The following is a 23,389-nucleotide window of genomic DNA, read 5'->3' as shown; positions in this document are numbered from 1 at the left end:
TCTGGAAACTTCGAAGATCCGCCCTTGAAGGGTGCTGAACTTCACAGACAACGGAACCGCGCTGTCGGCAGATGGAGAGAAGAGCACACAGGCCTTTTCAGAACAAAAATAGAAAGTTTTTTCATGAAAACACACCTAGAAGTAGCTTGCAGAGCATAGCTCGAGGACTCCCAGCTCTGAAGCATGCAGTAAAAATCTGAAGATAGTGTCAGCAATGGCACTCTGTCAAGAGTGGCACAGGGTACCCAAGTAGGGTTTGGGTGGCTGTGCTGAGGTAAGGTAGCAGATAAGCACACACAGCAGGAAGTTCAACAAGAAAGAAGAGTAGGAAACAGTAGCTGTGAGCCAAAAGGGGCAAAAGATACAAAGGTACAAACAAACTGGATTCCCTCTTGGGGTGTATGCTGAAATGGGAAAGAGTGTTCCACGAACCTTAGGAAACTCCAGCCTTCTGCACAGATTGCTATAACAGAGGCCCACGCTGTATGCTCATGGCTGGGAACAACAGCAGTGGGTGTCTAACACTGAAAACGCGACAAAGGAAGGGGCAGAGGTTGCCTTCCGGAAACCAACAGGCAAGCTCTGTACAAAGGGATTACATAAGACACATGAGAAGACAAGAACAGAAATATCCAGCGAAAAGGAAGTCAATGAGCAATCTAGCAGAAGGAAATGAAGGAAAGGCAGTTAGACTGAAATAGATAACCTAAGGTGGAGTACAGCGGACTCCAGGAAGAGAACGAGGAGCAGCAGTCAGGAAAACAGAAGGCTGCAAAGTAGGAAGCAGGTCTGCAGTCAAGAGTGGCACTAGGTGCAGGCAAACTGTATTGGACTGTGGAGGACTGTAGTAGGCTGAAAGGCAGGGAGTCCAGAAGAACAGGACAGAGAGAGATTAGTAGTAGGCGACAGACAGAGAGCCCAAAAGAATAGGGCCACTAGGTAGGGAGCCCAGAGGAGCAGGGCTGTAGGTAGCGAAGAGGTGCAGGCTGCAAGGTAGGGAGCCCAGGGAACAAGGGCTTGGAGACAGCAGAAGGTTGCAAGCTGCACGGTAGGGAGCCCAGAGGACAAGGGCTGTAGGCAGCCGGAGTGGGGAAGGCTGCAGGGCAGGGAGCCCAGAGGAAAAAGACGGTAGGCAGCCGGAGTGAGGCAGGCTGCAGGGCAGGGAGCCCAGAGGACAAGGATTGTAGGCAACCGGAGTGAGGCAGGCTGCAAGGCGGGCTGCAGAGGACTAGGACTGTAGGCAGCCAGAGTGAGGTAGGCTGCAGGGCAGGGAGCCCAGAGGACAAGGACTGTAGGCAGCTGGAGTGAGGTAGGCTGCAGAGCAAGGAGCCCAGAGGAGCAGGGCAGCAAGGAGTGAGCCCAGAGGAGCAGGGCTGCAGACTGTAGAGGGCTGCAGAGGACTGTAATAGGCTGCAAGGCAGGAAGCCCAGAGGACAAGGGCTGTAGGTAGAAGGCAGCGGAGCGTGATCGGCTGCAAGGCAGGGAGCCCGGAAAGGGCACTGGAACAAAACAGGATAATACAGCAACAGGAACAGCATACAAAGTAAAGGGTCAAGGCAAACAGGAGCGGGGAGAACTCAAGATGCAAGACACTGTGCTCCTGCAGGAAGCTGCTTATATACAGCCCTGCCCTGTTCTGAGGCAGGCTAATTGACAGCACCTGTAGCAGCACACCTGAAGACAATCTGCCTCCTCCCTCTCTGGTCCTGAGCAGGTGGAAGCAGCACTGGCCACTAGGGTTTCTGGGGATTGTGGTCCCAATAACGATGAATGAGAATAGCCAGGAATTGAGGACTGCAGCCAGGTGCATTATGGTAAATGTAGTTAATTGAATAAAATAAGAAAGAACCAAAGTTGAGCAAATGGAAATAAAAGACCAAGGCGTGAAAAGGAGTTGTTCAAGGAGTATTACAGTGGTATTCAAACTGTGGGTCGCGACCCCCTAGGGGTCCGCGGGTGCATCCCAGGGGGGCCCTGAGAGCTCAGCATGAAAAAAGATTTTTTTTTTTTTTTTAGATTGGAAGAAATGGGCAGGGGTGGCCCACATGGGCGGGCTGAAGCATGAAACTGTCTCAGGCAACAATGAAAAAGTGGCCCACAGTTGTAAATGGATATTCATTCCTTTAGTCACAGACTGGGCCTCATTACTACTATGGCGGACCACTAACAACGGTGCTGGTAAGCTACCGGCACCGTTGCTACCGTTCCGCCATAGTAAGAGTTGTGCTCGTGGGTGCTTGACAGCCCCCGCCAGGTCTGACCTCAGCTCGTCGGATGCACCAGCACCGTTATTAACGGTGCCGGTGCATCCGAGCTCCCCCTTCCCATTTGAGCCATATGGGGCTCAAATGGGAATGGGGATCTACCGGCACCTTCGAAAGGGCAATTATCATGTCCGCCTAACTCGGCATGACCTAGTAATTGCCCATTCGCGGGTGCCAGACCCGGATGCAACTCCAGTGGCAGCCGTGCCGGTTTTACCGGCACAGCTACCGCCAGAGTAGTTATGAAGCCCACTGTTTCAATAGTACCCAAAGGGGTGCTTTGTGTTAAAATGTAAGTAAATTGTGATATATTCAGCAACAATGGTCAACATTACTAACTGCATAGTGGCCCCTCACCCATTATGGAGGCGCTAAGGAGCCAGCCCAGTGAAACAGTGAGCACTCCCTCAGCTGCTTTATCCAGCTAATGGAGTGCTCCTGGGCTGGCTGAACTGTCAAAGGGAAACACTGTTTCCCTTTGACAGTTCAGTTTAGTTCCCCAGCCGCACATGCTCAGGGTCAGTTGTTTATCAAAGAAACGAGCTGGTGGTAGATCTCCGTCTTCGGCTGGGGCCTCCCTCTGGAACAGCGCCCTGCCACTCTAAAACTTGAGGAGAACCATCTTTCTTCCTGCACTTATCAGACATACCCTGTCTGCTGCCTTAAACGTAGCACTTGCAAATTGCTGGCTGCACTACCACTGTTTGTTGCCTTTATTATTTATTTATTGTTATTTATCTGTTTCTCCTCTGCTTCGCACTTTCCACTTCTCCCCCCTTCCATGCACTTTTCCCCTCACACTTGCGCGTTCTCAATGTCACTGGGCCTAGTAAGATCGCTGTTTTATTCTCCTCTGTTCCCCTCCCTTGCCTTGTCACGCTCTGAAACACTTGTGTACGAGCGCGATAGAAATAAAATATCAATGCCTGCCCCCTGGACTCCCAGCAACAATTGCAAACTGTTTGGCTATTTACCCATTTTTTGTTAAAAGTATGCTCTACAATGCAACATTTTAACCTATTATTTAAAAAAAAATTCACAGGGGGAAACCCCCCCGAACCTCCCCTTAATGCCCCTCCACTTAAAAAAGATTCACCAGCCGCCACTGGCCCTCAGACTGTGTTGGGAACGGGATGGGGGAACCGAGGGACTATGGTGGGAGCACAATGGGCGGGAACCATGGGATAGTGATGGGAGCAGAGTGGGGAGAGCCCTGGGTGTGTGATGGGGTGGGGAGAGACCAGCGACTGGGTAGGAGTGGGATGAGGGAGCCCAGCGACTTTGATGGGAGCAGGTGACGGCGCGCAATATATACTGTCCATTTGGCATTTCTGGGGGGTCCCGACCTGCCCAAATTTTGCTCAGGGGGGCCCTGGCCAAAAAAGTTTGAAGACCACTGGAGTATTAGGAGGATAAATGAGTACCAAGTAGTCCATGATGGTTGCCAATGCGTGCACCAGCGGCGCGGGCATGACAGATAGCTGCCTGGGGAGGGGCTTAGGGAGAGGACCCTCATTGGCTGCGGGCAGTTTGACCCAGAGGACAGTGATTGGTTTATGGGAGAAATACAGTGTTGTAAGTGAAAGTGAAACTGTTTTTCTTTTAACGAGGATTCCCAGCCTGACGGGGAATGTTCATGAGCATGTGAATCCATGCCAGACCCCATGCTGGAGAAGTACAGCTTAGGACTAAAAAACCTGAAGTGCCAGAACAGGGATTCTGAGAGAAACTTAGTTTAAGCTTTAAGAGATGGAACAACTAGAAATAAAACTCTTGCTCAGGGCATCTTTAAATACGGGCAGGACTGATAAATATTAGTTTGATGCATCTTGCTTGGACTCTAAGGCTAGAATACTATCCACTTGTCCAATCACTAAAACATAGCTCGTTTGTGAATGGCATCTCAGACACAGAGACCATGTCCAAAATCTAATCCCAGCCCATCCTCTAAATATACTCTCCCCTGATAAGGGAGCTTTTAAAGACAACCATAGTATGCCTGCTGGACACCCAGTTTCTCCTCAAAGTCCACACCAATCAAGAACCACTGACAGAATTTGAAGCATCCGCTACAGCCCTGCGTTACTGGAATCCCCTGAAGAAAAATACTGTGTACTTCCTGTGGTCTATGGTGGCACGCTGAAGACTGGCCCGCCTCACCAGACTAACCCTGCCCTTGTTGGTATAGTAGTATTAACTGCCCTGTGCCACCAAGGTCCTTTGTCAGTCCTTACACCGAATCACAGGACCTGAAGAGATTCTAACAGCTGTGTACGTTTTGGGTTGTGTAAGGCGCTGTGCTCACCTGCCCCAGTACGTCTGCAAAAGATTTTTTTGGATGGTCGACTTGCCCGACACGTAAGTGAATGTCTCATCTCAAATCCAAACATCTGTGCTGCGTGCGCTCAACGGGTAGATCGATGCGTGTTAACGTTTCCAATCAGGGATTCTGCCACAAGCCTGACGAAAGGTCTGTGGCCAGAGGCTGCAGTTGACTGTTAGTTTTATAGCGGCTTGAAGCACATTTTGTTCCGGTTTGACATCTACGAAGCAGCTGTTCGCCAGCGCTTTACAAAACACCAATAAAAAATACATCACTGAGCTCTCGATAATATTTGTTCTGAAGGAGTAGTCCTTTCTTCCACAAATTCATCATAGATATATCTTATCCTGCACGAGCTGTCTTGTGAAACATTTTCAGCTACCGGGGGCGCAGTGCAGCTGTGCACTGTTGGGTGTCCATGATGCCAGATGAAAAGTCAGGGGCAGTATGTATGGAGACTGCAAAACCTTAGGACTTCCGCTATGCCTTTTTCCCTGGCACTCAGCCGCAGAAGAGCAAGAGGTGAACAAGCTATCCGTCAAAGTAGAACGAAACCTGGAGGAGGGAGGAGAGTGGGAAACCCCCCCCTCCACCAGAAAACTCTTGAACAATGCTTGACAAAAGCAGGTCTCATGACCCCATAAAGAATCCGAAGCCCACGCATGCACAGGTCGCATGCCCAAAACAGGTGCACTATTCTGCAGTGCAGTGGTAGCCACCATGCTTCTGGAAGAATGAGCCCTGAGCTCCTCAAGCAATTCCTTCCCATTCAGATCATAGCATTCTGAAATGCAGATCATCCACCTGCACAGGGTATGCTTAGTGACGAGCCCTGCCAGAATGGCCTCAGTCCATCCAACAAAGAGTTTGTCACCCATACTCCTGTTCCGCGTCCTTCTAGAGATCTAGTTCTGAGAGCCCTTTTGGGATCCAGACGGTGAAACTGCTTCTCCATCTTAGATGGACATAAGGGAGGGTAGAAGACAAATCTTCTGCAACTGATGGACATCTCATGGCCTTGGGAGGAAAGGTTGGTCTCACCTTCTCCTTTAGAACACAAGGTATGGACATCCAATAAAGCTTTGAGCTCACATCCCCAACCTAGTCGAAAGCGATGACACCAGGAAAAATCAACATATGAATAAGCAACCTCTCCACACAGAGCAATGTGGCTATATACCAGGGAGGACTACTAAAATGCATCTTAGTCGATTATAGTGATGCAATAGCTAGCAGACTGAATCCAAGGCTCCCTAACTGGAATGCATTCCATCAATTGTGGGTGTATGCGAGCAGTGATTAGGTTTTCGAGACAAATGTGTGTCATGGGTTCAACTGCTATACACTAATCCACAGGCGAGAGGGTGGATCAATGGTCACTCAACTCAATGACTTCCCTTACAGAGAGGAACCCGTCGGGGGTGTATTCTGACACCACCCTTTTTCACAATAGCCATCAAACCACTGGCCAAATGGCTAAGGAGCAACTTGATAATCAAAGGATTTAGATGGCCATTCGACTAGGGGGATTCTTGCTATATGTGGACTATCTTATAATATTCTTACTTGATCCCAAATAGTCTGACCCAAGCTTAATATATACAATAAAGGCAATGATTTTTCCAATATACAGGGATAATGAGGCTATCCCTATTCAATGCAGGTTGGTACAAGTTCCTCTCCTACCTGGGGGCGGTAATCAGTGCAAACAAAAAGTTCTTAGGTAGGAATTTAGACCATTTCTTGAACAGACTACAGTAGGAAGCAGGAAATTGGTCTACCGTCCCAATTTCCACGCTGGGTCAGGGCTGCCCTTCTCAAAATGATCTCCCTACCCAAGCGCTGGAGATCCCATAGGTCGAATTTAATGAAGTGGAATGAATGCTGTGGAAAGTCATATTGACAGCGAAAGTACCCGGCTGACATCGAGGAGGTTCTACTGAACAGTGTGGGAGGTTGCTATTGGGTGCCCACAAATATGACTGGGTCTCCCAACTTTAGTGGCTAACGAACGGCTATATGGGGACAAAGAGAGATCACACCTCAAACTTTAAGTTTCAATGCCTAGTAGGAATTCAGCACTACAGGTGTTATATGGGAAAGCCAAAATGTCAGATCACCCATAAGCCACTAAAAGGGTTTTTGAAACATGAAGTGATTTTATAAAGGGAACAAGTCGGGATCAGAAGGTTACTCTCATGGCAGCACTTGGGATAAATGACATTCCTGAAATTATAAATTACTATGATACGGTTACCAGACATTTGGTCGAAAAAAAATTGGTCGACCAGACAAATGGTCGAACCAATTTGGTCGAAAACCAAATGGTCGAATTTTTTATTTTTTTTATTTTCACCCCTTTTTTTGGGGGGGGGGTCCTCCAACCCCCTTTTTTTTCTAAAACCCCCTTTTTTTAAAAAACGAAAACATGAAAAATAAATATATAATTAAAAAAAAATTCGACCATTTGGTTTTCGACCAAATTGCGTCGACCAAATGTCATTCGACCAGGTTTCAGTCGACCAAATGTCTGGACACCCTATGATACACTAATGGATTGAACAAGGCATCGAAAAAGTAGGGGATGTTGAGGTGTACAACATGGACACTTCGCATCCTTTCAGGAGCTATGTAATGTTCCATTTACACATTAAGGATTTCTAGTTGTATCAGAGTTAGGCACACCTTAGAAACTTAGTTCAGATAAGGCTTAGGTTGCCCGAAATGTTCCCTTCTGGAAGTTAATATGAAATATGAAGCAAACATACCTCTGTTATATCAAGTTATGACAAACTTTACAGCAACCCCTATGATGAAACGAAGAGCTAAATGGGAGTCAAATGTGGGTATTCTAGATGAGAGAGAATGAAGGAAGGCACCAATGTCTGCACAGAAAGTGGCTATTTCCAGTACATTTAAATCGATAAAAATCTAAATATTGCATCATGTCTAATATTCAAGGCAATTCTTGCAAATGATAGGATGATCCCCAGATACCTTATGTCTTTGTTGTGCAGTAGTATGATCCATTTTAGTTTGGGCTTGCGACACCTACAAGCCGAAACTATTGCATTAGAGTATAGATAGCGAGAAATGGCGTATGAGGGGAGAGACACAGATGGTAGGCGTTGTTTGGTCCTTTGCCCAACCATCGACATGCTAATCCCTATGGCCACTCCCACTCATTTCCTACCCCTCCCGCCCCCAAAACACTTCCTCCTGGTAACTCTTTGATCTCACTTTAATCAAGACTTAACATCAAACGTTGCACTCAAGTGCCTGCCAGTATTCTTTCAAAGAAGTCTTCTGAGAGTTAATGACTTAATTTGAGTTGCAAACACGCTACTGGTGTAATAAAATAGACAACCAGGTCTGCCGTCAGCCACTCGAATTATAAGCACTATGCATGTCTACTACTGAAGTTCTGTTAAAAAAGTATTAGCAGAGCCAACAATTTTGGCTTCAGTATAGGTATTAGACATTTGCCAGGCACTTGTAATATTTATATCATTGGTGCTGGCAGTGACAAAAAGAGACATTACCTCCCGATGAGGAGTGAGCTACCCCAAGGGTATTGGTCTAAAGGGAGGGAATGGATAGATGCTGCTCAATGAAGGTAAGGATATTCTGAGCGAGGGGTTGCACACTATAGCACCAGAGATATGGAGCAAGCAGAAACATAGGAGCCCCAGTGGGGGCTGGCTGTCCCGATTGGACAACCGAACAGCCCCTTGTTGTAAAATGTAGGGAAAGAAAGCAGAGGTTGTGCTGTAGTTCCTGTTAAATATTCCAAACTTGAAAGCTGAAGACAAGTCGACCACTGGAACCAAAACCAAAGAGGATGATGAAGGAAAAGCGGCTGAGATGATTTCCAGTGACCGGAGAGCCTCCTGTGTAACAGGAGCCTGCTGTAGCCTTTCCATCCGATCACCTGGTGACTCTGACAATGACGTCCCTGGCCCAAAGCCTGGTGACACCCACTAGAAGAAGCATGTTGAGCCCTCCCACGCCGCGCTGTGACCTTGCAGGGCTGCATTACCCCAATAACCTGGGACCTCGAGCCATTGTGCGGTGCACAGCGTTCCGAATTCCGAATCTCGCTGATGCTTCGTGGGCATCCTGCTGGATCTCCAGAGACACAAATCAAGTCTGAAAAGTCCCCTCACCAGAGTGCTGGACCTTTGTAACGAGAATACGACCAGTGATATTCTGTCTTCTTCTGTGCTCCTGGAAAAGGCACCAAATCCACAGAGCCGCATCAAGCCAAGAGGACAACTTTGCCTAGAGCCTTCCCCGTTGATCCCTGCTGCAAAGTCCCTTCCAAGGTCCCATTTTCAGTCACCACGACAAGGAATCCACTGACCAGGTTTTTGGTTGCAGATTCTGAAGTCCTCCTGCTGCAAAATCTTCTTTTGCTCAGTGCTGGAATCCTCCTAGGGTGTCTTCTGTGAAGCCCCTGGACACTCAACTAACTCTAAAGTAAAATATTCACCTATTTGAACAGTACTCCTTAGGAACTCTGACTTGCTACTTAAGAACCTATCCTAACACTGCCTGTTGGACACTAGACCCTAGTGACCCGCCTTCTGCCACTGAGAACACTCGTGCTCCAAGAATACGGGAAAGACTTTTAAAGGATTGGGCCTTTTGCCTAGAAAAGATAATAAATGTTTAAAAGTTACTTACTTGCAAAAGAAGTTGGTTGGTAACTGTAACTCTGAGAGTGAACAGTTATAAAGGTTCTTATCGTGAACTTGTTTTGCAATATTCTGAAAAGTATATGTAACATCTTTCTTTCCGTTAGAAACTGTTTCGCCAATGTAATAGAAAGTAGATGTAGGGTTATATTACTCACCTGTGATTTGGTTGTGCCTCTTACCAAAAGGGATGCTGTTGGCTTCACTTTATTATTCCTCTTAGGATAATTTAATGAGTGTTCCCCAACTGGGTCTTGCTTTCCCCGACTTGCTGTTAGCCTGTCCAAAATAAGTCTGCATTAGGTTTTACCTACCTAGAATGACTTTGAGTCATTCATAAAGAGTAACACTGGGTTTTGCTTTCCCTGTGCTGTTTAGACAGACACAAAAAGAGTCTTAGTTTTATACCTGCCCCAAGTTGCTGATAGCTCCTTGAAAAAGTTTATGGGTTTTACCCACCTTGAGTTAGCTGTGTGCCATCCACAAATAAGCTACAAGAGTTACTGCTTATCTCAATCTGTGTTTCACTGACCTCAGAAGCACCTGCAATTGAATATTACATACTTAGGTTTTACTCACCTAGTGTAACTGTGTTATCAGAAAAGTAGTTATAGTTTTTTTTACTGTACCTAGAATAAGTGTACCACTATTCACAAAACGTATATTGTCCAGTTGAGTGATTATGTTATTTGTTGCTGAGCGTCACAGTTGACGCTTGAATTACTGAATGTAATCTGAAAGTAACCATTGGTTTTTACTCCCCAAGAATAGGTGCAACTTATACTGAATGTGTACGAAAAGGATTGACTTCCCTAGAACTACTGTGAGGTGTTCCAAATAAGGTTATATGCTTTGATAGTGTGATAGTACTAATTGCCCTACTTGTGTTTAAATATACCATTTATTTTTTACAATACATAGTGTATCAGTGTTTCTTTGGACCCTTTGTATTACAATTTCATTTGTACTGATTCTACAGCCCTCTCTCTCACTCCTAAAATACGCCTGGCTGCTCTGTCTACGCTACCAAGGAACTCAGGTGGTACAGCCTTATACTAATACTGGAGTCTTGTACTTACTGGAGTCTTGTACTGTCTCAGTTGAATGATTTTGATGAAGTTGGGTAGAACTTCAGAAAAACTGTTCTAACAGTGGGAGAGGTGCCAGTCAGAGCAGACCGCGCTAATGCAAAGGAGCGAAATGAAGTGCAGGTGGAGTGGGGAGCGTGCAAGTGCTGGGTGGGTGAAGGGGGGTAAGAAGGCCACTGGGCTAGGCGAGTGCTAAGGGAAGGCTAGGGGGGTAAGTGCCAGGGGAATGCAGGGAGTGCAGGGAATGAAGGTCCACATGCTAAGTGTGAGGGCGGGGCTGGAGGGGCTCAGTAGGGTTGAAGGCCCCACCAGGTTAGTACAGGGGGTGGGAGCCCGGTAGGGAAACTGCAGATTTGAGAGGGCTGGGGGGGGGGGGTCAGGGTAGACTGAGGTGGTGGGGTAGACTGGGCGAGGAAGGCCTGGTGTCCTGTATGAATCAGAAGGAAACCAGGCAGCCAGTCAAAATGCGGCAGAGGGGGACATTAGCAGGGGACGGGGAGAGGGAAGAGGAGGGTCTTTCAGAATGTAAGGAGAACCGGCTCAAGCCAGAGCGGGGCAGGAAGGCCATTCCAGAGGGAGCCTCCTGCAGAAGAGAGGGATCTTCCCTCCCCCCCGCCCCATTACTCTCTGCTTGGAAAAGCATCTGATCTGCAGAGAGTTGGATCTAGAAGACCGAAGGTCTCTAGCAGGGAGGTATTTAGGGAGAGTTGAATGTAGAGGGTCCCAGGTCCCAGAAAGCCTTGTGGATGATGCAGAGGGTTTTGCAGTTGATCCTTGCAACAATGGGGAGCCAGTGGAGAGATTGTAGGGCTGGAAAGATACAGTCCCTGGGCTTGAGGCCAAACATAAATCTGGCAGTCCTATTCTGGATTAGTTGAAGGGAGGATTAGGCAGATTGAGGAAGAGGCTGTTGCAGTAGTCCAGCCGAGAGAGGACCAGAGCTCTGGAGACTGAGTTTCTGGGGGAAGGTGAGGAAATGGAGAATGCCTATGAGGGGGTGCAGCTGAAAGTGGGCCTTCTTGGCAAGGCCTGTGATGTGTGGAGAGAAGGAGAGAGACACACCAAGGTGTTTTGCCTCACAAGAGGTTGAGGGGAGGGGGCCCACGGAGGGTGGCCAGAGAGTACGAGGGAAGGAGAGAGCTGGGGTCCCAATGAGAAGGATCTCAGTCTTACCGGCATTAAGGCAGAGATCGTTAAAAGCACACCGTACCTGAATAGCAGTCAAATAGACAGAAATGACAGAGGAAGAAGAGGAGGCAGTGGAGGGAAGCTTGAAGGAGAGCTGCGTGTCATCTGCATAACACTGGAAGTGAGGAGAGAAGGCGGAGATCAAATGGGCTAGACTGGCAAGGTAGATATTTAAGAGCCACGGTGAGAGGACAGAGCCCTGACGGACGCTGCATGTAGTGTGTGAGATTTGGGAGAGGAAAGGGCCCAGTTGAACCTGGGATGGGTCGGAGAGGAAGGAGGTCAACCAGTCCAATGACAGGTCCGTGATGCCAAGGGTAGCATGATTAAGAAGGGTGGCATGATTGATCGTATCAAAGGCAGAGGAAAGGTCAAGAAGGATGAGAACGGAAAGAGAGTTGGAATCAAGATTTGAGAGCAAGTCTTCACGGGTGCAGTTTCCATGCCTCTGGATGCTCTGGAGCTAGACTGCTGGCCGTGGAGACTACTAACGGATTCAGTGTGGTGGATAAGCTTGGAGATGACCAGCTTCTCAAAGAGGTTACCCAGGAAGGGGGTAACGGATATAGGGCGGTAGTTAGCCGGGCAGGAGGGGTCAGCAGAAGGTTTGAGGAGAGAGTGCATAAGGGAGTGCTTGAGGGCTAGTGGGAAGGAGCCAGTGGCAAAGGAGTGATTGCAGAAAACAGCCAAGGCTGGAGCAAGGGAGGCAATGATGTCCTCGATAGTCCTGGAGGAGCAAGAGAGCACCTGTTTGGAGGAGACTATCATAGAGAGGACTTGTCTAGAGACCTCATCCGGTGGTATGGGCGAGGAATAGGAGAATAGGGTGAAGGGGGCAGAGGAGCCAAGGGAGGCCTGAAAGCGGGCGATGGTGAAAGGAGGGGTGTACAGGAGAGTGAGGACAGGATGTCCCGAGTTTTGGTTATGAAGTGAGAGGCCAGTGCAGGGCAGAGGGTCGGGGATGGCAGAGGAGAAGTGGCGACTGCGGTAGGATTGGCAAGTTGCTTGCAGGTTTTAAACAGTTCAGCCGTGTTGTTAATGGCCCCAGAGATGCAGGCTTGAATATGGGCCACCTTTATCGAGCCGATGGAGCGTCTTTATTGCCTTTGCAGAAGGCGACAGGCCAGTCCGTCAGAGTTCTGCTCAGCAACTCTGCACTTGCGTTTCAGAGAGGCTAGGTCAGAATCATACCAGGTGTTGTGCTTTGGAGGCAGGCTTCATGTGTATCCTCATGACAGTGGCTAGAATGTCAAGAGTGTTGGAGATGGAGAGGTGAAGGTTAGCAAGGGCTGTGTCAGTGTGAGAGTCAGTGGCCGGCATGGCATGAGAGGGGGGATGAAAGTGGCGGCAAAAGCAGCCACTGACACTCAATTCATCAGTCGAATGACGGAGGAGACAAGCAGTGCGGGCAGAGGGTTAGCCGGGGGAACCAAGAGATCCAGGTGAGAGGACAGGAGAGCATGGTCAGGCCAGGAGAGAGGTGTATTGAGAGGATTGGAGATGGGGATATTTATTGAGTTGAGAGCATCCAAGGTTCAGTGTGTCAGACAAGAGGGAAGAATGTTGAGGCAAAGAGTAACAGAGGCTGCAGAAGAGTCCAGAGGACGCATCAGGGGAGTCAAGGTGAATATTCAGATAGTCTTTCTCCGTGGTTTTACATGAGAAAACAGTTTCGTAGAAAGGTGCGCCAGAAGCAAAAAGGGTTTAGTTGAAGCTTCGATTCTTCAGGTCATAGGTGGGAGTTTGACCTAAAGAATATTGGGAAGAGGTTCCTTTACTTCCTTTACAAGGGGGAACACACATGGCAATAGGCCATCAAGGTCTTGGGCATTAGAGGTTAGGTTCTTCCTCAAGGAAAGGGGTGATACCACGTCTCGTCCAATGAAGTCATGACATCTCCCCGGTAGTTGTCCCCTCACACGTGATTCTCGCTCACATAGCCGCCCCCAGGATCATGTAGCGGCCGCCGTCCCATGGCCACATTGGAGGTGGTCACCGCCGGGGAATCTGCGATTGCTCCACTGGATTCATCACACTACTGACTGGGAGGGCAGCTCAAACTTCACTGGGAGGCAGCAAGGAGAACAGAGGGACATGTCTAGAATTTCCAGGTACCCAAGTCTGGTACAAATAAGGTCATGAATTTTCAATGTGTCGTTAGACTCAGTGTAATGATGAGAAGTTTCAGGAAGGCATAGGGGAGGGGCAAGTTCCATTTGAAAATCAATGCGTCCCCCAGAGTGCCACAGGGAGAAATTCCCTGGAGCAGAACCACTCTTACTTTTGACACCAAGGGGAAAGAGGTACACTTGAGAAGTCCCCAAACGGCAAAAATCTTGTGCGGAACTTCCTTGTAGAGCTCCCACTCGTGTGAGAGGATGTCACCCCTTCTCAAGGCATAAACAATGTTGTCTATTCCGGAAAAATGGTCATCTGAGAATCACAGTTGTATTGCTTCCTACACCACCTGGCTTGTTGAGGTAATGCATTGCTACTGTTTTGTTTGTCAGCATCAGGACGAATTGTACGCGTGCAAAAGGAAGGCAGGTAGCCAGGGGCAGTCTGATGGCCTGCAGTTCCAGCATACTGATGTGTTTGCTTGGCTGGAAAGGGGACCACAATTCCCACATCAGATGGTTTATGTGAGCCCATCCCTTCAGGAACATGTAAGTCGCAAGTGAGGCCAATCTTGAAAAAAAGTCTGTCCCCTTTGCACATTATCTCAAAGGGCCCAGCAAGGGAAGCCGTGCGCTTCTCGATTCGTGGCTTGCAACTGGGTCGATCAGGTTACTCAAACGGAGAATGCTGGTAAGAAAAGAAGCCACTAGAGCAACATCATGCTCATCCGCGCTTCGGGCACCAAATGATGCATGATGTAAAGAAGCCAAGAAGACGCAGAAAGTCTGGGACATGACTCTGGGTTTGGAAGAGCAACCATCTGCAAAACGTTTGCCACCCATTCCTCAGTAGGAAAGTCCCTGCCCAGCCTGTGTCCAGAACCACAACTATGAAATGGAGAGCCTTAGATGGTGTGACATAGTGCTTCCTGAAGTTTTAGGAGAAGCTCATGCTGTGTAGCCGTTTGATTGACAGGTGTGATGCAGATGTGCTGTTGCTAGATTTGGGGTGAAAGCTCGACAGAGCCAGCCGCCACTTAGGGAAAGACATGAACACTCTCTGTCCTGAAACACGCAGCTAAAAGGGCCAACATCATGATGGATGAAAGGCCAAATGGCAAGACCATGAACTGGTAGTGTGTTCTCCCAACAATGAACCTCAAGTGCTTCCTGTGCTTTGGACAGATTGGCACATGGGAGTATGTGCCTTGAAGGTCCAGTGACACCAGCCAACCTTGCAGTTCAAGTACTTGGAAAATCTGGGCCAATTTAACTATCACAAATGTGGCCTTGTGTATGTACAAATTCAGCACAACCAGTGATCGATGATGGGACGCAGGTTCCTGTCCACACAATTAAAGGTGTACCAATGCCTCCCTCACCCTACAGAAATTGCTAAATCTACTTCAATTGGTGGGAGCTTGGAGGAGGGGAAGGACGTGAAAGAGTGTGGTTGCTGGAAGAAATGGGTGTACTGGCCCTGTAACTTAACATGCAAGGCCTAGGAGTAGGAGGTGCTGTGCTGTCACTTCGTAATGTGTAAGGCCAACTTCCACTGTCCCTTCAGCAGCATCCTGTCCAAAACCCCTTTAATGTTTCCCTTCCACACTGGTAGGAGGGAAGTGGCAACTCTTTTCGTCAGGGCACGACTGCCTCTACACTAGGAAAGAAAACGCCACTGGGCCCGTTTGCCCCAGGGAGCCTACGCTCTAGAACAGTGGGCATAGGAGGTGCAAGATCGAAAGGAATAGCCACAGGTACCAGAGGCAGCAGGTATTCGGAAAGGTAGACCAAATGACTTCACTGCCAAGAACCAAAAAGCTGCCCAAGGAGTGTTGTCTGGACATACAGGGCAAACCAGTAGTTCTCATCAAGAAATCCCTGCAAAGGACAGTGCTTGTGCTCTAAGCACGAGCCACACAGTCTGATGTGTCCAGATCACACTGTAGTATCTGCTGTGCCACCACCTTGCCATCCTCCACGGGAAAGGGGAAGGTTGTAGTCTTGGAGATCACACCCCACAGTGTAGGTATACTTGGCGCGCCAAACTGGCATAAAAAAAACACCTAGTAACCCTTGGCACCACGTTTTTTGGTCTCTCTGTCTGGGGTAAACAGGGCAATGCAGCCGACTTGGACCCCGCAGTGGAGACATACTCCATCAAAATCCCAGGCGTAGGTTGTGTGGACAAACAACCCTAAATGTGTGGGAACCAGACAATGCTTCTTGGCAAGGTCCTGGAACACAGCCAGAGCAGAAGCAGGTTTTAGCCACGCTGACATGGCAGAGACAGCAACAACCACTTAAAAGATCTTCATCAGACTTTGCTTGAGGATTTCAGTGAGGTCAAACTGGATCACAGGCTTTGTGGCCACAAAGCTCCACACAATCTTAACTATGTTTGAAGGAGAAATAGATGGGGTTTTGCAAAGGCCGAGGCCTGCAAGAAATCAAGCTCCAGTATGGTATCCAGCCAACTTGTATCCCACAAGTCGCAGGCGTAAGGGTAGAAGGCCTACCATGGCGAATGCCTGAGCCTGTCCTACTCCAGAGGCGGGATGAGGGAGTTGGGGGGCAGTCCCAGAACCTCCCCCTGAATGTGCATAGAATGTACTGATTGGTACCACGGAATCCAGTGATTTTAACGAAAAAGAATTCGGGGAGCGATGTTTTAGCAAAAGAAAATCACTTTTTTTGTTATATATATGGTGGTTGGGGTTAAAACAGGTGGGTAGAGGGGTTAGGGTGGGGTTATAATCATGGGGAAAAGGGGGGCTTGGAGTGGGGCACCCCCCAAACAGAAAAGAAAAAAATATTCTTTTTTTTTCCAGTGTCCACCCCCCCCCAATAAAACATCCCTCTCTAAATCTCCTTTTGCTATAATCACATAGAACCAGCAACACTTTTGTTCACCAATGCCATGCAGCCTCCATTCTGCACAAGATCGCTTTCAGCCTGCAACCAGCGCAACGCTGACCCGACATACAGGGCGGACCACAACAAAAACTGTTGAATGTGCTGCAGACCAAATGGGGGAAGGGTTATAAGGGGGTTGTGTACCATTGCAAAGCAGCACCATTGGTCCTTTGCCAGGTGGAAAGCTTAGCCAATGGGGTGAGAGGTGAAGAAAAACCCCAGGAAACCAAGGGTATAAGCGACCAATGAGAGCTAGAGTGTGAGGGGTATTGGGTGAGGTTAGGCGGTGTGGAAGTGGACCAAGAATAGAAGAATGGCAGAAGGTGGAGCTGAATGCTGAAAAGCAAGGCCACAATTAGCCACTTGCTCTCGCCACCACCTGAGGTTGCTTGTCCACCACCCTTCAGGGACAATACTCGCCACTCTGGTTGTCATGTTGCTCTGACTTACGACCATGACTCTGCCCATGAAACTGTCCTCTTCCCACCCACTTTCCTTTCCTGCCCCCGCCTAAAATGGATTGGTGCAGCACCACACTAGCTAGTCCCACTGGGATCCTCTAGGAGCTTACCTTAAGCCTAGATCTCACCAGTACCGCTCCTGAGGACACCTCCTGATATGCCATGCATTGCCCCCAGCTGGGGCTCTCCCCTTGGCACCCCGCCTCCTCTAGGGCTCACTCCCTCCAGCACACAACATATGCGTCATACCACCAACCCGGCAATCTCTCACTATTACTCTCTAGAAGCTAAGCCACCCTGCGCTGTCCACTCAAGGCCTGGCTACACCTGGCCATCCCATCTCATGTGCTACACAGCACCCGCCGCTTTCCACCAGCGCCCCGGTCTTGTGCCACTCAGTCCCCTACCTTGGCAAACTTTGCCTACTCAGACTTTGCTCCAGAACATGCCTCGCTAGCACTGCCACATTCTATCCCTTGCCAAGAGGTCCTAGATCTAGAATTAGGATTAATACGCCTATACTGTCTGCTTCCAAGACACAGTACTTTATTTCTCCCACAAGTTCTCCTACCACCATACAACCTACAGAATCACTCAAGGGCGCTCTCATCAATGTGAGATCGCTAGGCACCTACGCACTGGAAATCCACGACAGAGTTGCAGCTAGACATCTTAGCCACTACAGAGTCCTGGCTCTGTGATACTTCTGGACCGCTACTTTCACTGGCTATCCCACCTAACTATACTGTCTACAGATATGACTGCATAGATGAGCTAGAAGGGGGAGTGTCCTTCATTGCCAAATCCTTGCTACAAATCCGAACCTTCCCCCTGCCTACTACCCATGGGTATGAAATGTTACTCCTGAAGTAAACCACAGACCCCCAAACCAGGTGTAACCTGCTTTTATTATATAGACAACCCGACAGACATAGCCTCCCAGATCTCAACATTACGCAGCTAATCACGCCCTTTTATGAAACCTGCTGCTAAATGCATCATATTGGGAGACATTAACCTTGGTTACAATGATGTCTCTGACCCTAAAGCAACCACATTTTCAGCTGGTTTCAATGACATGTGCTTCACTCAACTCATTTCCAATCCGACCCATTCCAAAGGACGCATCCTGGACTGGATTCTTATAGCCAATGCCCACATTAACATCTCTGTCATTGAACCGTTATCCTGGTCCGACCACTTTCTCATTCACTTCACTCTCCCTCACTATGGTCCACAAAATCTCGCCTGTGCCACTGAGCCGCATACTAGTACGTAACACTCGCAAATTGAAACACAAGGACCTAAAAGAGCTGGTTCACTTACGTAGGGGAAAGTAAAACACCTCTGTAAAAAAAACAACCTCTTATAAGAAATGTCAGGCCCTCGCCACTTTGGCGCAACTATAAGAAAGCAGTATTTACCTGCAAATCCAACAGCTATAACGACGGAATTTCAAACGGCAGCTCCAACAGCAAAGAATTATTTGCTACCCTCCGAGAGCTGGAAACACCCATTCCTCCTATTGTCAGTACACGGGCTTACAAGGTTTGGTGTACTACAATACAAGATGCCCTCACTCAAACAATTGAGTCGTTGCTCTGTAAGATTAATGCCAAATAGCCCCTGCTTGCCAGCAAGCCGGCGGTGCTCGACCCGGTTATCCCTCCTACTGGGGCATGCACGATGTACACCCACCTCACCCCCTGTTTGCATTTAGTCATGTTACACAGGAGCAAGTAGCAGCTACCATTAGAACACTCAAACATATCTGTAGAGGCAACTCCTTCCCTGCCCATATCGTTAAGCTCTGTGCTCCTACGCTTACACCCATCATTACTGACTTTGCCAATGCATCCTTCGCTACAAGCAGTTTTATCCCCGATAAAATCTGCCTGGGTAACCTCACCATTAAAAAAACGTCCCTGGACCCCTCCATCTCGACTAACTACCGGCCAATTACTACTGTCCCATTCTTACTAAAAATTCTGGAACGCCTAGCCTTGCTGAAGTCCAGCAATTTCTAGAAAGCAACCACTTGCTTGGCAAAAGGCAATCTGGATTCCGCCCTAAGAACAGCACAGAAACTGCCCTCTAGGATCTAAAAATGCAAATGGACTCCATCCGGGACATCAGCAACCTAGCTTTCCTTCTCTTACTCAATCCCTCTGCAGCCTTTGACTTGGTTGATCATAACATCCTGTTCCAACACCTTAACCAGCATTTACACTTCTCGCCTGAAGCCACTTCGCTTCCAAATCCATCCTCAGTGGTCACACCACACAAGTGTTGTTATCAGCTGCTCCTCTTGGAGTACCACAAGGATCTTGTCTTTCGCCCACCCTCTATAACACCTATACAAAACCCCCTTTTGACCTCCTTGATTACAGCAGAATCATCTACACCGATATTTCGGCCGATACCTGAATTCTTGTCCCGCTCTCTGGTGCTCATGACACTGATACCATCCAAATGAATGCAGTATATAGCCCCAAAACTGGATGGCCACTCACAACCTATAACTGAATGACGAGAAAACCAAGCTCCTTGTCATTGGTTCCCCATACCGGATCAGACTCCTGAACACCACTTTCTCTTCATTCTGAGAATAACAGGAGCGAGGATTACTTTACAGTGAACGAATCAGAAGTCAGTTTCATTGCTGTGTCAGAGCACCCGGCATCTGCCCAGGATTTCTGGGAGATGTACCGTTCGAGGAACGGAAGTGGTGCCGAATTTTAGCAGCACATCATCTATTCGAAATGTATAAGCATTTTCTAGGGATAGAAAGTGGGGTACTGTATGACCAGCACACTGGGCACCCGGGTCCACAAAGCTCAGGGGTAACGCTGGACTTGTCAGTCGTACAGTGGACTACAACTCCCAGAAGCGCCTGAACGCTGTTGTGCTGCCGTTTAAAAGCCAGTGACAGCTGGAGAATGGAGGCAGGGGACGGAGCAGCAAGCCCAGGCAGCCTCCACTTGAGACATGCTGGAACCTGTAATGTTGTTACTAGAAAATCACCAGTCCTGAAGAAGATGGTCTAGAACCGCTGGTACCATCGCAGACAGTCTACTTTCTTGGTTATGGTGCTTCACATAACCTGATGAGATATCCCCATATGATATGATAGGTTATTTATAACACGCTTAATACCCAGAGGTTTCTAAGTGCGGACCCGGGGATCGAACCTGTGTAGCTCCGTGTCGCCTTGCTTCCAAGGCGAGCACGTTGCCCCTGAGCTATCCTCCTGGTTAGGCAGAAACCTGTGCAGTTCCCTCTGGGACCACTGCAAAAGATTTAGAACTACAGGTGTTTGGGAGTAAACCCACTTGGTAGCAGTCTGTACCACACAGATTCACTTGGTAGCTGTGGCTGAGCAGTCAGACTTCCCTCAAGAAGAGTTAGGCAGTATACAGAGTATTCACAATAGGTCAAGAGAACACAATAGAACAAGTAAACACTGACCAGGGCTTGGTGTAAAAGAGATATAATATTTATTATATTATAGAGATATCATTATTTATTTAAAAACCACATCTAGAAAAACAAACAGGCACTAATAGTAAGCAATTCAAAAACACGGTCACTAAAAGATATACACTCCCTTAAAAGAATATTAGACAAGTCTTAAGTAAAGCCCCACTTATTTTCAGACAGCGGTGAGTGCTTAACGTAGATGGCACTCTAATAGTTCGTTTTTAAAAGGGAGAGAAAAGCAGAGAACAAGTTGAAACAGATCCCAACACTTTTACAAGAACATAACAAGAGAGGAAGGCAAAGTAAAACCGTGAAGTTAGAGTTCAATAGGCCGGATCCACTTTAAGAGGATCAAACGAAATGTGTCCAAGGTCACACGGTTGCAGTGCACAAACGTCTTGTAACGGTTCAAAAAGGAGTTGGACCAAAGAAAGGGACCAGTTAGGGGGTTAAGGCGGCCAGCCCAGTCCAGAAGGTTAAGGGGTTATTATTACCTTGTAGCAACCTTTAGAAAGGGAGGCCTGGCGGACACGGTACCTTCAAGTGGTGAGAACACTCCAGCGGGGGCAGTTGTTCCTGGCAGCGTGTGCAAGTCGGTGCTTCGTCCGGGGGGAGAGAGGATCTCGTCATGGAGGAAGACAGGAGTCCGTTGCACTGCCAGGGAAGAAACCAGCCGCGGAGTTTCTCAGGTACAAGGAGCGGTCCGTTGATTCGCGGTTCAGTGGTGAGTGGCTATCCGGCCGCCGGGGTGCTTGGCACGGGCAGTTCGACCACAAACCGGTCTGGGGTGCAAAGAAGGAAAGGTAAACTGGTTGTGCCCACCAGTCAGGGGAAGAAGCCTCTCCACCTGGGAGATATTCTCTGTCGTCGGGAAGTGGTGAGTCGGTTCTGCAGGGCTCCACCGGTGGTGTTGTCGTGGTAGGTCGGCTCAGCGTCTCCCTCGTCGGATTCTCAGGTCCTGTGGCGACTTCTGAAGTTCCAGTCCCCAAAGCCCTGCTTTTATGCACCATACCCCCATTCACTCAGCCTAGCTGTCAATCAAACATGCTAAGTGGTGCGACTTGAGTTACCAAGGTAACTCAGTCCAGGGTGCCTAAACCCCCTCCCGCACCCCCTGTGGTACCCAGACAGAGTGGCACCACTTTTGGAGGCTTCTGTGGAGAAGCCCGCCAAAAAGTGGAACAAAGGGCTCGACTTGGGTTGGAGTCACAGAAGAGAACACAAACGCCATTTTAGAATCGAGTCTTGGCAAAAAATACCAACCGGAGAATTAATATTAATTAAATAAACCGGCGGTATGTTCGAGGCTATGAGAATTAAATAATTAAAGTTGGTAGCCTCGAACAATGGGAAAATCCCATAGGAAAATATTTGCGGTCGAATATAAAAAGTAGTTTCCACTGCCCCGACCAGTACGTCCACAATATGATGGTTTGTACTGGTTTCTGTTAATAATTTGGGACTAGTAAAGCCAATGGTGACTTTACATGCCCTGGGAGACAGTAGTCAGTCCCAGGGTATGGAGTCTATGGTGGGGTGTCACTATGACACCCCTGTGTTACTGCACAGATGGTGCTGTGTAACACACATAGTAAAAACACACGAGACCCTATGGAGTAAAAGACCCCATAGCCCATAAAACACATAAGCAGTCAAAGGAACACCATAAATCATGTCCAAGAGTGGGAGAAAAGAGTCTCACTCTTGGCAGAAGGAAAAAAGCAAACTCCAGAAATCCAGCAAAGCTGCTGGGGGACTCACTAGGTTAGGAAATTCAGCCTTAAGAGAGAATTCTCCCTAACACTCCTATGAGCCAGAGGGGACACTCCTTGTGTTCGATACAATTTCCTCATGCTGAGTGAGCCTTTTAAGGGTATCCCATGTTCAATTGGAACTATTTTTTTTATTCAAAAAAAGTCTTTAGGTGTTTTTTTTATTCTATGTTTAAAGATGTAAACATACAAACACCTGAAAAGGAAATTAAGACACCTGAAAAAGCAAAGAAACACAGCCTCCCCGAAGATTGATGGAGTCATGAATACGTGCGTTTGGAGGAGAAGCTAATGCAGAAAAACTTGACTGGCAAAAGGGCGCCTGCCTTGTCACCAATTTTTTAAGGTTTTTTTATTCTACGCTAAAACCACACACATTTGGTTAAGTTGTAGCCTAAGGGTGAATAAATGCAGTATGGACATTACTATGGCACCACTTACCATATGTACAGCTTCCTAGCTGCATCTTTGCAAGATTTAATCACAGTTCTTGCCTTTGATACCTTCTATGGTGGTTTGATGCTGGACATTGTTGCTCTTTCGCTTTTTTCATTCGAAATCCATTGTGAGTCCTGCCCACACATTGTTGAGAATTAGGGACATTATCTCCTTGATCTATCCTCTTTTAGATAGGCGGTACATCACTCGCTATCCAAGGACAGGCACCCTCGCTAGAGCTAGGGTGTTCTTGCGGGATAGACAGGCTATTGCCTTCCCCATGTGATATGCATACTTGTCCTTGTCGGTCATTGTTTTGACCCCTCTATTCATTTGTTACTCCCAAAGAACTGTGTAGGTTGTGTTACATTGACGGCACATCCACCATGGTTTTGAAGCAAATAGAAACCCGGGGGGTTTACCTCGGAGCGGACCCAACTACGACTAGACGTTATCCACTGCTTACATAGCCAGACTCATTTCCCTGAGTAGGCAGTTCCTCTCACCGAATAACTGCATCACACTTACACGAGTGTTGATCCTCTCTAAACTCGATTACTGTAATGTCCTTCTTATGGGAACCTCGAACGCCAATATGGTCAAACCCAAACTATTCCAAAATAAAGGACTTTGCTGTGCACTCGG

The sequence above is a fragment of the Ambystoma mexicanum genome, chromosome 3q (assembly GCF_040938575.1).
Source record: "Ambystoma mexicanum isolate Mex_15411 chromosome 3q, UKY_AmexF1_1, whole genome shotgun sequence".
In the NCBI taxonomy this organism is placed as follows: domain Eukaryota; kingdom Metazoa; phylum Chordata; class Amphibia; order Caudata; family Ambystomatidae; genus Ambystoma; species Ambystoma mexicanum.
The sequence above is the reverse complement of the archived record's forward strand: the minus strand, read 5'-3'. Positions refer to the sequence as shown.